The sequence below is a fragment of the Piliocolobus tephrosceles genome, chromosome 15 (genome assembly GCF_002776525.5).
Source record: "Piliocolobus tephrosceles isolate RC106 chromosome 15, ASM277652v3, whole genome shotgun sequence".
Lineage (NCBI taxonomy): Eukaryota > Metazoa > Chordata > Mammalia > Primates > Cercopithecidae > Piliocolobus > Piliocolobus tephrosceles.
In genome coordinates this window covers 102,181,708-102,196,319 of record NC_045448.1, presented here as the reverse complement: position 1 = coordinate 102,196,319, position 14,612 = coordinate 102,181,708, and the positions used below count along the sequence as shown (strand labels likewise).

The 14,612-nt window shown below is 42.0% G+C and overlaps 1 protein-coding gene across 5 annotated transcripts in view; it reads left to right on the top strand.

Annotated features, from left to right (window-relative positions):
* IL1RL1 (interleukin 1 receptor like 1) overlaps positions 1-14,612 on the top strand; it is an 83,009-nt gene that overhangs the window by 52,557 nt on the left and 15,840 nt on the right. For 2 of the 5 annotated variants that reach the window (XM_023211336.1, XM_023211332.1), the window contains exon 1: positions 2,109-2,235. The exons of the other annotated variants lie outside the window; for them this stretch is intronic. The gene's annotated coding sequence lies outside the window, so the exon portion shown is untranslated. Of the gene's footprint in view, positions 1-2,108; positions 2,236-14,612 lie in introns of those variants that run through there. 5 annotated transcript variants of the gene reach the window in all.

The following is a 14,612-nucleotide window of genomic DNA, read 5'->3' as shown; positions in this document are numbered from 1 at the left end:
GTATGGTGGCAGGTGCCTGTAATACCAGGTACTAGGGAGGCTGACGCAGGAGAATCACTTGAACCCGGGAGGCGGAGGTTGCCGTAGGCTGAGATCGTGCCATTGCACTCCAGCCTGGGCAACAAGAGTGAAACTCCGTCTCAAAAAAAAAAAAAAAAAATCTTAAATTTGCAGATTTGTAAAATCCTACATCCCTGTCCCCACCCCTCTTTTCCCATGGTCTTTATTTTAGTTCCTTGTGGTCAGCAATGAGTCTTATCTTCTCTTGCACCTCTCACAGTGCCTGACACAATGTTGGGGACATCAATGAGTACTGTTTTGTGTATTATTTAGGTATATTTTCTCCAGTTCTCTAGCAGTGGAGAATAAATGATTGATGACCTTATGAAGTCATAATCCAGCTAAAGACTGCATAGTATGCAAATGAGTCTACCATTATCTCCTTGATGTAGATTTTCATCTTTTATGTATGGCGACCCTAAGTAAGGAGAAGAGGTGATCTAGCTCACTTGGTGGGACGAGGGTCTTGACACAAATCCACAAAAATTGGAGAGTATACACAGCTGTTCATTTGTCTGTGTGTTGAGGTGGGGGTTGGGGGGTGAGGTTGTATTCACACAGAGAAGACATCTTAGCTCTGCACCCAAACCAAAATGAGCTTCAGATGTTGAAGATTGAAGGTCAGGTGCTACCCAGGTTTTGTTAGTCTCTTGACATAAACATGATCTTTAGATATGGTACATATTATGAATCATTCCATCTTTTCAAATACATTTTGAAGGTTTTTTTTTTTTCCTTTTGAGACAGAGTCTCACTCTGTCGTCCGGGCTGGAGCACAGTGGTGCAATCTTGGCTCACTGCAACCTTTGCCTCCCGGGTTCAAGCAATTCTAGTGCCTTAGCCTCCTGAGTAACTGGGGTTACAGGCGTGCGTCATCACACCCACCTATGTTTTGTATTTTAGTAGAGACAGGGTTTCACCATGTTGGCCAGGCTGTTGGGATTACAGTGTCAGCTACCACGCCTGGCCGGAAGGTTTGTTTTTATTTTAAACACAATTGTGCTGGGTGTGATAGGATGGTATATGATAGAGCAGAAAATCACCAGTGTTCATTAATATGGATGACACCCTCCATAGGTTATTGATTTAATATTGACAACAATGCCCTTCACACAAGACAGAGAGGTTAGAGAATTTACCCAAAGACAAGCAGCTGGGAAGAGGAAAACTAGGCTATTCTCTCCCTAAATCTCATGCTCTACTATATTAGGGAGGACTCTGGCAGATGGCACATCCTGATTATTTGAAAGTCACCCATATTTTTAAAAATTGCATAGATAATGGAGGTTAGTTTATCCAGAATTCTAATAATTGCATCTCATGTCCATAAATCTCTATTACAACCACCTGAGATAGGCCATCTGGGGCACGTGGAAAAAGCCCAGGTATAGACACTTTGGATCCTGGATTTCCCTTGTACTGGCTGCTACCTTGGGTAATGTAATTCGCCTCTCTGAGGCTCCTGTCAGCTTCTGAGTATTGCATGGGATAGCACATACCAAATTACTGCACACAGAGTCCGGTGTACACTTAAGCACACAACATGTGTCAAAGTTTTCAAAAACATTGCTAGTGAGGCATCAGTTATAAGACTTGCTGCAGAGTGAGCTGATATTGCACCACGCACTCCAGCCTGGGCGACAGAGAGAGGCTCTGCCCCCCCCCCCAAAAAAAAAACAGAAACAAACAAAAAAACAACAAGTAAACAACTTGCTGCAGAAATGGACATTGTTGTTCTTAGAAATGTGACCATAGGGAAGTTCCGACTACCAACTTGCTTTAAGGGAATTGAGTGACCTGCCACCTACATGGAGTTGGGGAGGTTTTGCTGAGAAAGTCACTTGTGAGGAAGGCAAAATATAGTTAAGACAAAATGTAACCATCTATAGAGATAAGGTAAAAATTGGAAATAGAACTTCATCAAAGATCTTTCAAGTAGAGGAGAATGTGGTGAAAACTGCAGTTAACATTTGTTAACAGTGTGATCATTGGGTTCAGCTTATCAGTAACCTAGTTCCTGTCTCTGAACTGATAAAGAAAATGGGAGGTTTTTAAATAGAGGATGGCTGTTGCACTTAGTAAAGCTCTAAAGTTGTTAGAGAAATTGGCTTCCCGAGTTATGAGACTGTGCACAGAAAGTTGAGGAAGAAAGAACTCAGGTACAACCCAATGAGGGTAAGTGCCTTTGGGGTGTTTTTCAAAAGTACTTTTATCTCAAAGGGAACAAAATTTAGGTTGATAATAATCATTGTTATCAATTTTGCTTGTGAGAAAAGTAGTATTACCCATGGGAAAATCATGGTACAGATGGATGAAATCCCTTGAAATCTTATTTGTGTAATACGGGACTTTGGTCTAATGTGTTGGAAAAGACGTGGTTGAGGGTAAGACAGGATGGGGGCTTTGCAGTGTACACATAGAGTGCTCATATTCCAGAGTTATTCTTTCTGAAGTCCACAAAATCCAGCAGTGTAATCTACTCAGATGGAGACAAAGGAAAAAAACAAAACGAATGAAGCAAGAAGCTGCTGACCAAAGGGGTGAGGAAGCAGGGTTGTAGCCATCTGCAAGAAGGAAATAGAGAAGGGACATGAGGGGGGTGGATATGCAGATATGAGAAGGCCCTCTTGAGTGAGGGCCATTGTTTCCAGAGGGGTGGGGAGTGAATGACTGATGTAACTTTGAGTTTGTTGCGGGTGCCTGCTTTGATCCTCTGCTTGGTGGCTCCATTCTTCTTTTCTCTGAAGGCTACTCAACAGAGGGTTGCAGAGGTCGACATGGCAGAACTGGCCCCCAAAGCTTTATCCACTGAGTGTCAGTTTTTCCTTATCATTTCTTCCAGGCATAAGAAAGTGGGAGGCATATTTCTGTCTGGCTATAACCATTCTCCTGCCAGATTCTGAGGCCAAACTCTTCACGTGCCATCGTTCCTGAATACCATTATGGACATGATTATCTCATTTTGGCTATTCCATGCATAGTGTTGGAGACAGAAGGCTCTGGACTAATGCAGATCTGCATTTAATCCCTGCTGTTACACTTACTTGTTACATGACATTAGGCAACTCATCTACGTCTTTAAATCTTGGGTTCCTTGCTTACAAAGAGGTCACTAGCATATTAGTACTAACATCATGATCAGAGTGTGGTTTCTGAAGGTTAAACGGGTGTAAGCGTTTAGTGTATTACTCAGACAGCACTCAACACTTAATGTTGTCAGACCTCATCATTGTCCTTAATTTTTTCCTTCCCCACTCAGGGAACTTTGATCTCTGTGCCCTGTAGATAGACTGCTGGGACTGCTGATGTGAATGTTACAGGATCCCCAGCAGGACCTGGGGTTCTGTCTGCTCTTGAATGCATTGTTTAGGTGAGGAGATTGATTCCAAGTTACTTTTCCACTTGGGTGCCTCTGTGTTTGGAGATGTGGCCGCATAGCTCAAGTATATCTGGAGTGTCTTCGGTTTTCAGACACCTGTTTTTCCTCTAGGAGAACTCTCTTCATCTATGTCCTTTAAAATACCTGTCCTATAATCACAAGGGTTTATATTTCTCTGCCCATCCCTCCATACTTCCTGGTTTTCTGAAAGTGCAGAGGCAGACAGCCGCAAAGGAGAGCCCCCAAGGATTCGGGTGATGACTTTGAGCCAGGCTGACATCCATGTCTAAGGCCAAATGAAGTCTGGTTGGGAGGATACAGTCTTCCAACACTGGTGATGCCAACATTGTGGGAGTATGCATGCGTGTGTGCACGAGTGTGTGTGTGTGTGCACTCATGTGTGTGCATGTGCAGTAGGGTCCTACTACAGGTTGGTGGAAAAGATCCCTCTGGTGCTAGAACAAAAATCTAACAGCAACCAAGGGTCCAGTTCCAAGAGAAAAAGGAAAAGGCTAGCTAGGCAGGGCATCTGGATTCTGAATAGGGGCTGAGGCCTTGGCTCAGACACAGAGGAGAATGGAGAAATGGGGTGATGACATAAACCGCTTTAAAATATTGTGGGCCAAGGGTAGGATGGCTCCAACTTGTCTGGGTTGTATTTGTCCTTAGTACACTTGGAATAACATAGCGGCAGCAGCAATCAACATTTACTGAGACTATGTGCCAGACCCTGAGCCAAGCACTTTCCACACACCATATCCTGCCATTCTTATGATGATAGTGCTGTGAAGTAGGGATGAAACCAAGTCCTTGCTGACTCCGATCCTATACTTCCAACCAACGCTGACGAGGGCCCCAGGCTCCCTACAGCAAGACTAAACCTGGGCATGTGTGTGACTGGGCTGAGTCTGTGGGATTGGCTCTGGAGTTGGGTGTGACTGAGCCCTGGGTAGAAGGGGATGCTGTCCTAATGGAAAAACACAGAATAAAGATGGTGTCCACCAAGATGTAACTGAGATTTAGAGAAGACTTGATAACTTATCAGGTGGGTGGGTAGTCTTTAATTTCAACAATTGCAGATCCTATCTAAGACCACTTTTGTCTGTGACAACTTAGTTAAACATGACTTAAGTGTGGATATGAGGGGCCAATTTTGAGCTCATTCTATGATTGGAACGAATACTTCCCTGTCATAGGTGACCGACAGCTATCTGGGCTGGTAGTACAGGCGTAAAATAATTTACTAAGACAGTTGTAGATAAAGAAAGGCAGATTTATTAGAGAAAGTATGAAAATACATTACAAGGTTGCAACGGGCAGCACAGCCAGAGAGGAGCTGACTGCAAAGAAACAAAGGCTTGCTGGATACTTATAGGATAGTTCCTGGGCTCCAGGGTGCTATGTGCAGTACTGATAATGCCAAGGTTGTAGTGAGCTAACTTGCAGGTGTTTGGTGATAGTTGGGTGCAGGAAGATTGTGAGTTATTTGCTCAGAAGAGCTCATGTGGGCCATGAAGAAAGGCAGACTTAGAGTTTACCTGCTTTCTCTCTTTGCTTTCCCTTGGTACTACCAGTCTGACATTTTCCCCCTAATTAGGATTCCACACATCCTATGCCTTCCTCTCGGGAGCCTTGCAGTCAAAGTGTGAGGGAGTGTCTGAGGTCAGAGTCATTGAGTAATGGGGCCTCTGCCCTCTCAGCCCCACTGCCACCCAACTGAGGCTCCATGAATGGGGGTGTATGCCATGGGGGAAAGGAATGGGATGATGTCGATGCCCCTGGGGTTGCTGATCATCCTCCCCAATCCCCACTCTCCCTGTCCACCCACAGGACCAGTCAGCATTGCTGTAATTCCTCTTCAGTCTGGGGTGTTACGATCAGAAAATATCACGTACCTTTTGCTGCAAGCTTGGCTGAAAGAACCCCACACTATAGCTGAATGTCTTTGATTCACCATCTGAGCAGAGACCTCAAACTATAAAGAAAATCAGAGTCTCTTGATGCCCATGCTGAGGACAAGTTTTCTTGGATTTCATGACTCTTTAGGAACAGTGAACTTATGGGTAAAGACCTAGACTTTAGTGGGGAATTCCCTCATCGTTTTTTACTTCTGGAGCCAAACCTTGTTTGATTTGGGGTTGTAATGTTCAAAATTACTTTCTTTTCATTTCACCTTTTTTTCTTGAGTAGTGGTTTCTGGAAATCTGAGCTGCTTTATGCTCCCTGAGTAGTCTGTGCCAGATCACAAACGTACACACAAACTCTTAAGACACCGGAAAAATCACCCTTTAGAGGAATTATCTAGAAAACTAGCCCCTATGCAAAGTGAACAACCTTTTCAAAAATAATCTACATGAAGATTTTTGAAACTAACACATTCCTCAGTCATAGAAACCAAATGAATTACTTAAAGTGGGTTTGGCTCCTGCTTTCATTAAGGGAGTATTTTCAGGAAATTGGAGGTCTAATGTAAACGTGGCTCCTTTTGGTTTTTCCATTTTCTTTGTCTTCAGGCTGTTTGCTGCCACTTTCATCCTCCCCTTATCTCAATCCACCAGTGGTGGTTCGTGCCTCTGGTCGCCGGGTCAGATCCAGGGCTAATTCACTCACCTTTGATTTCTAGTTTCACCCTTATGATGAAAACATTCTGAAATCTGATATTCACATAAAAAAGGCTTTGATTGTCTTTGGCATGTCTCTGCAGTTAGCTAATCATGTCTTGAGCACAGAAAAATGGAAAGAAAATGGAAATAAGATTTGTTTGATAAGAGGAGAGCTGCTAAGACTTGTCTGTCCCTGAGTTGAGATATGCTCATTTACCTTAAGACTTTCCATAAACCACATCCTGAATTCCAGTTTATAAGTCTTTATCCTATTTCCCAAACCTCATCTCATACTTCTTATGTAATCTGGTGGGCATAGATATTCTCTCGCTGAACCTGAGAAAATCTAGAATGACCAAGGATCTAAAATAAGTAACACAGTTGCTCAGGTTCCCGGGCCCTATGGTAGAATTTCCTTCTTCAGAGAAGGGGAGGACAAGGTAGACAAAGAAAGGAGCATTTCATCTTGCAGCAACTTGGAAGAGAGGTGGGAGTTTAATTTTTTTTTAAAGCAATCAAACCTTCCAATATAGCCCATTTTCAACCACAATGGTATTTCAGAATTACCAGGAGATTTATCTAAAGTTATGTAAAAATTTCCCAGAATTACCTAAAAAAATGTACAATTTCATTTCCCTTGTGTTACATAATATGGATACCCAGCTACTATTTATTAGTAGTAGATACAGACTATTTAAGAGACAAAATATTATATTCCAAAAAGTGTGACCCTTAGAAACCAAAATTCCAACGAAGAGTTCTTTGTAATTGGCAAGGTTGACACTGATTGAGTGTCAAACTTCCAGTATAATGATAGATCAACTTCGAAATTTGATTGATTCAAAGCATTCTGAAATTGTACAACTCTCTCAGTACTTATATTATTTCCATGTCTTCTTTTATTATTTTCCATTGAATGATGTTTTCATGTACACTTAGCTGCTTATAAGGGCAATATTTTAAAATCAGAGCAATTTCTTTAAAATTAAAATGTTTCAGCAAAATGCATTTTAAAATGCACTGTAATTACCCAAACAATATTACACTGTTACAGGAAGTTTAAGAATAATAAAAAATGTAATTCATAAACTCACTCCTTTAATACAACAAAGCTGATTAAATGTTCTATGTTCCTTATTAGACTTTCTCCCATGTATAGCTTTACAAAGTGGTAGTTGATGAGTAAATACAATTTTGTGATTTTTTTCACATAAAATGAGAACAAACTCAGTATGTAAATTACTTCATAGATTTTTAACTTATTATAAAAATTTTCTCATATCTATTATAAAAATTAAAAAAAGGATTTGACTTCAGTAAACATACATTTGGAGAGAAACTTGATCCTCATATAAACTCAACCATAGACCATTTATTTATTTATTTATTTATTTATTTATTTATTTATTTATTTATTTATTTTTGAGACGGAGTCTCGCTCTGTCGCCCAGGCTGGAGTGCAGTGGCCGGATCTCAGCTCACTGCAAGCTCCGCCTCCCGGGTTTACGCCGTTCTCCTGCCTCAGCCTCCCAAGTAGCTGGAACTACAGGTGCCCGCCACCTCACCTGGCTAGTTTTTTGTATTTTTTTAGTAGAGACGGGGTTTCACCGTGTTCGCCAGGATGGTCTCGATCTCCTGACCTCGTGATCCGCCCTTCTCGGCCTCCCAAACTGCTGGGATTACAGGCTTGAGCCACCGCGCCCGGCCGACCATTCATTTATTTTTAATTCAATATGTATTTATTGAGGATCTCCTAGGGGAAACATAAATGAACAAAACAGGAAATATACATGATGTTTAAGTCAGGTATTCAATGTGTTGCAAGTTATAAATGCCATGGAGGAAAAAAAATTAAGCAGAGTTAGGAAGATTGGGAGCACAGGATTAGTTGGTCAAAGGGTCGGGGAGAACAGACCTCATTAAGAAAGTGAGGGAGTGAAACACAGACACCTGGAGGAAGAAAATGCAAGAGAGGGTAAACAGTTGGTGCAACACCTTGAGGTGGGAGCAGGCTCGGGAGGCCAAGCAACAGGAAAGACAAAAGTGCACGTGTTGTGGAGTTAAGACTGAGTTGTAGCAGGATGTAAATCAGAGAGGTAAGGGGTGGCACACCCCCAGAGGGTCTTCTTGTTCATTGTAAGCAATTTGGCGTTTGTTGGGTAAAGCAGAGGTTTGAGGAGAGGAGTAATTTGAAAGGAACTCTCTGGCTTCTGTTTTGAAAATCAGTTACAGGGGACAAGGGAAGGACCAGTGCAATGGTGGTGGCTTGGATCAGCAGAGATGGCCATGAGAAGTGCTCACATGGCTGAGTTCTGGCTGTATTTGGAAAGTAGGTTTACTGGGACTTACTGGTGACTTGAGAGTGATGTGCCAGAGAAAGAGGTATAAGGACGCTTCCAAGGATTTTGATCTGTGCAGCTGATAAAAGATGACGTTGCCATCAACCAAGATGAAAAGGATGATTGGAAGAGCAGATTTTGGGAGGAAGAAAAGGGATTCATTCTTGGTCAGGTTAATTTTGTAATGTCTGGAATATAGACAAGTGAAGACGTCGAGTCAGCAGGTGGACATGTGAACCTGAAGTTCAGAGGAAAAGTGTGGACAGCAGGTGTAACTGCAAGAGTGTAATCAGTATAGAGATGGTGTTTCAAACCAGTTAACTCTATGACATAATGTGGGGAGTGAGTGTGGACAGAGAAGAAAAGTGCTTCAAGGACTGAAACTTGAGGTGGTGGAGAGAAGAGGAGATGTGAAGCAGTAGTTTGTGGGTCCTGAAGAAAGATGTTGGAGGAATTGTGCCACTTTGATAGAGGCTGCTTATAGCTCAAGGTAAGGGGAAGATGCAGGACTGAGGATTCCTAAGCAACGTGGTGGTAATTGGTGATATCGACAACAGCATAAAGACATCATAATTTAAACTAATTATTGGGAGCAAGATGGCCGAATAGGAACAGCTTCAGTCTCCATCTCCCAGCGCGAGCGACACAGAAGACCGGTGATTTCTGCATTTTCAACTGAGGTACTGGGGTCATCTCACTCGGGAGTGCCGGACAATCGGTGCTGGTCAGCTGCTGCAGCCCGACCAGCGAGAGCTGAAGCAGGGCGAGGCATCGCCTCACCTGGGAAGCGCGAGGGGGAAGGGAGTCCCTTTTCCTAGCCAGGGGAACTGAGACACACAACACCTGGAAAATCGGGTAACTCCCACCCCAATACTGCGCTGTAACACCGGCACACCGGAGATTATATCCCACACCTGGCCGGGAGGGTCCCACGCCCACGGAGCCTCCCTCCTTGCTAACACAGCAGTCTGTGGCAATCTAACCGCAAGGCAGCAGCGAGGCTGGGGGAGGGGCGCCCGCCATCACTGAGGCTTAAGTAGGTAAATAAAGCCGCTGGGAAGCTCGAACTGGGTGGAGCTCACAGCAGCTCAAGGAAACCTGCCTGTCTCTGTTTCTTTTTCCTATGTGTCTGCAGTCCACAGAGCTTCTTCTGGCTCTCTATGCTCCATCTCTTCTTGGCCCAGGAGTTCCCATGGGACCTCCCAAGGGTGACTCAGGTCTTATCTTCCGATGAGATAAAAGGAATAAGACAGATATTCAGGGTAGAGATGTAAGAGCATGGTAAAATTTAGACTGCTCTTGTTCAGATCCATATATAAAAGCTTTATTTTTTGGATCCCAAATTACATCCCCTGGTCATCTGCACTGGTTCATTCAATAAATATTTCTGAGATTGGGCATGGTGACTAAGGCCTGTAATCCCAACACTTTGGGAGGTCAAAGTGGGTGGATCTCTTGAGCCCAGATGTTTGAGACAAACCTGTGCAATATGGTAAAACCCTGTCTCTATGAAAAATACAAAAATTAGCTGGGCATGGTGATGCGTGCATGTAGTCCCAGCTACTCTGGAGGCTGAGGTGGGAGGATCACCTGAGCCTGGGAGATGGAGGCTGCAGTAAGCCATGATCGCACCACTGCTTTCCAGCCTGGGTGACAGAGTGAGACCTTGCCTCAGAAATAATAATAATAAATAAACATTTCTGAGCACCTACTTTGTGCTCTTTCAGGCACGTGAGCTGTATCAAAAGACAAAACTCACAAAAATAATCTTGCCTTCTGGAGGTCATAGTCCAGTGGATAAAACAGAAAATAATAAACATGATGCATAATTAGAATGTTAGACAGTGATGAATGCCTTAAAAAACATTGGAGCAGGTTAAGGAGATCGGGAATGGGAGAGGAGACATTGTAATTCAAAATTGATTGGTCAGGAACTCAAACAAATACTTGGACACTAATAGCAGCATTATTCAAAATAGTCAATAGCTAGAAGCAACCCAGATGCCCATCAACGGATGAATGGGTAAACAAAGTGTGGTAGGTACATGCAGTGGAATATAATTCAATCATTAGAAGCAATAAAGTACAGACCCATGCTACAATATGAACAAAACTTGGAAAGATTATGCTTAGTGAAATAAGGCAGTCACAAAGGGCACTTATTGCGTGATTCCATTTACAGGAAATATTCAGGATAGATAAATCCATAGAGTCAGAAAGTAGATTGGTGGTGGCTATGGGTTTATGGTAGAAGAGGAAGAATGGGGACTTCATGTTAATGTGTGTGGGGTTATACTTGGGGATGGTAAAAATGTTTTGAAACTAGATAAAGTTAGTGGTTGTACCACATTGGGAATGTACCAAATGTCACTAAATTGTGCACTTTAAAATAGTTAATTTTATGTTATGTTAATTTCAGCACAATTTTTAAAAATCAGAAGCAAAAAAAGAACAGAAAATTGAGTAGTCAGGCTAAGTCTCATTGAGAATGTACAGTCTGAGTGCCCACTTGGAGGAGGTAAGTTAGCTCTTGGAGGAGGTGGGTAATGGGAAGAAGCTGTCCAGGCGGAAGGAACAACGTGTGCCTAGTGCCTTCAAGGAACAGCAACGAGGATATGGGGTTGGAGGGGAGGGGTCAGAGAGGTGATTGGTGGTGGTCCATCTTGTGGGACCTCACTACTTCTGTAAAGATGTTGGCTTTTCCTCTGGGTGAGGTGGAAGAATTTGGAGGTCTCCTTGATTTGACCTAGGTTCTAACAGAATCTCCAGAGTATCTGTTTTAGGAATAGACTTAAGAGGGTACAAGGAAGCAGGGACAGCAATTTAGAAGCAGTTATTAAAATCCAAGTGAGAGACCATGGTGGATTGGACAAGGATGGTGGCCATGAGAATGGAGAGATGTAATTGGTGTAATTGCAGGTAGGATGTGCTTTGAAGATGAAACCATAAGCTGATGGATTGCATTTCCAATATGTGAGGAAGAGAAGACTCAATAATAAATGGAGTCTTGGTCTGAGCCAACATTCAGCATGGAGTTATCATCATTGCGATTAGAAGGCAAGGGGAGACACTGACTTTTCTTTGGGGCAAGGGAGGCAAGGAGGCTGGAGGAGATCAGAAGTTCTGTTCTGGAGACATGAAGCTTTTGTGAATTCCACTTGTTCCTTGAATATGTGCTGGTTTCTTCTGGTTTTTTCTTTTTGTTGTTTGTTTGTTTTTTAAAATTTTAGATTCTAGGGTATATGTACTTGTTTGTTACAAAGGTATATTGCAGACTGTTGGGGATTGGTCTTACCCAATTAGTGAATATTGTACCCAGGAGGTAATTTTTCGTTCATCACCCGCTACCCTCCCTACTTTTGGAGTCCTCGATGTCTCTTATTTCCATCTTATGTCCATGTGTACCGATGGTTTAGCTCCCATATATGAGTAAGAACATGTGGTGTTTGGTTTTCTGTTTCTTAACTGGTTCACTTAAGATAATGGTCTCCAGCTCCATCCATGTGGCAAAGGACATAATCTCATTCTTTTTATGGCTTCATAGTAATCCTTAGTGCATAGGTACCACATTTTCTTTAGTCAACCATTGATGGACACTTAAGTTGGTTCCATGACTTTCCTATTGTGAACAGTGCTGCAGTGAACATACTAGTAGTGGTGGAGGAGTGTCTTTTTTATATAATCATTTCTTTTCCTTAGAAAAGTAGTGAGACTTCTGGGGTGAATGGTAGTTTTATTTTTCGTTCATTGAGAAACCTTCGTACTGTTTTCCATAGACATTGAACTAATTGACATCCTCAGCAACAATGTATAAGCATTCCTTTTTCTCCACATCCATCCCAACATCTGCTGTTTTTTGAGTTTTTAATAATAGCCATTCAGACGGGTCTTCTGGTTTTTGGAGGGGAGGATTGGGTGAAGCAGGAAGGAGTTTGGAGGGAAGGAGTGGAGGCTTGAGTGGGCCTAGAGTTTAGAGTGTGGACAAGAAGGATCCCAGAGGCAAGCACTTTGCTCAAAGCGACACAGCTAATAAAGCTCGGGGGTCCGGCACATTCTCCAGAGGCCCAGGCCAAGCCATTTAGGGCCATGCTGGTTCTGCCCCATCCGCTGCAGATCCTGCAAACATTTTCATCAAGAAAAAAATAATTAAAAGAAAAACAGAATAAAAATGGTACCCAGATGTCCTCTAATGAAATGAAGGGGAAAAATCCATCCCCGACTTATAGTGAGAGTCACTCAATGAGAGCCTGACTCACGGAAATTCATACAAGATTAATGTAACCGAGTTCCCTGTCTTTTGACACTGGTTTACGGTAAGAGCAGGCCACACGTAGCCAGCTCTGGAATGTGTTAGGACATTTGCATGTTACATTTCAGTGTGATATCTGCTAAGTCAAATGAAGAAGTCTTGAAAGATGCCTTCTAAGTTTGGAAGTATTTGAGTGTCACATTCCATATGCCAGCAACTAGTTGTTGCCCTCAAAACATAAAGTTTTGTTTGTTCTTTTGTTTTTTGTTTTTTTTAGTGGATATGTCAGTGAAGTAGATTATAAACAGACATATATAAGATTTCAAAACTGTAACAAAATTAAGAAAAATCTAGTTCAATGAGGTTAGATTCTATGAAATTAATCTGAAAAGGGATAGTAGTTATGAGAAATCTTTAAAAAGTGGATATTTGCCAGAGAAACAAGCAGATACTGGAAGTTTTCTGATTAAGTTGGCAGAAATGTGTGAGTGCTTAAAATGCCTTGCTTTATTCATTTATTAGAAGAGCTTGCCTTTTTGCAGTTTGTCTCAAGTTGCTATAAACTACTCTCTGTTATGTTGGGTGGTGCCTGAAATAGTGAGAAGCCAAAATGATTTAGTTCTTTTCAAAGAAGAACGTATAGACTAGCTTATTTTAATAACCCAGTCCCTAGTATAAAAAGAAAAGCTTTACCACTCTAATCTCTGGCATAGAGAATGTTCTCTTTTTTAGTTGACATTAGGGGTAAAAAAAAACCCTTGGCTTTGAAGTTCAGCAAGTCTTGTTTCAACCCCAGCCGCAACTGGGTGAACTTAGTCAAATTACATAACCAGTCTTATCCTTGGGTTTTTATTTTTATCTATAAAATTTGAGTGATGTTGATGATAAGTACCACACAGTATTGCACTTTGAACGAAAAGTCATAATTGTCAAATGAACAACTGAATTGTTTTACAGGAATAGTTCAACTTTAATAAATACTCCTGCAGAATTTCATCATGATGTTAAAATTGATGGAAGCTTTATTTTCTAAACTGAGAAACCAGTGCTCACGTGGCCTAGTTTAAGAATGAATGCTCAAACTTAATATATGTTTTGAAAAGACGTTTTGGGATATCAAATGTAAAACAATTCCTAGTTTGTGTTATTTTATTGAACAAACCCTATGCAGCACTTGGGCAGTAGCAGGCACCATTGCAGACTCACTGGCTCCTGACTGTGATCTCGTGCCCCAATTGCAATAAGATCCTGATAAAATGGACTTCCACAAGTAGGTCAAGAATAACAACGTGCAGACCTAATTCCTCTAATTTGTGGCGAACATCTCATGGTCAATCTCCCAGCGGTCAAAGGACTCTGTGTCTCTTCCTCTCAGAGCCACTCTACATGCCAAGAGGCTGACTAAACCCCTGACAGATAAGAGATTCGAGAGTGGTCCCAGCCCCCATGGGGAGCAAAGACACTGGCTGAAAAAATGTACTGAGAACTCTCCCTTTTGCAGCTCCTCCTTTCTTAACCTTCCACAAGCAGCGGCAGTTGGATTCTGTGATTAGTCTAGTCTTCAGAGCCAGCCTTCTTGGGTTCAAATTCTGACTTTAACTCTTAATGTGAAGTGACGTGGGCAAGTTGCTTAATCGTTCTGTGCCTGAGTGTCCTTGTCTGTAAAATGGGCATCATAATAATAGCGCCTGCCTCATTGGGTGAGTGTGAGAATGAAGGAATTAATACATGTAAATCACTTAGACTATGTCTGGCATAGAGGACATTCTAAAGAAAGGTTAGCTATTATCATTATATTATTATATTGGTCTGGAATTAGTTCCTGAATCCTTCTGAGATGTGATGACTCATAAACGTAGGTTGAGTTTACTCGTGTTAGGGTCATCGCAACTATGCATACCTAAAATCAAATTTTGCTTTTGAAGTTTGTTTTACCTGGAGCCCAAGAATTGAGGGTTATGGTTTCCTTTGGCAATTCCACT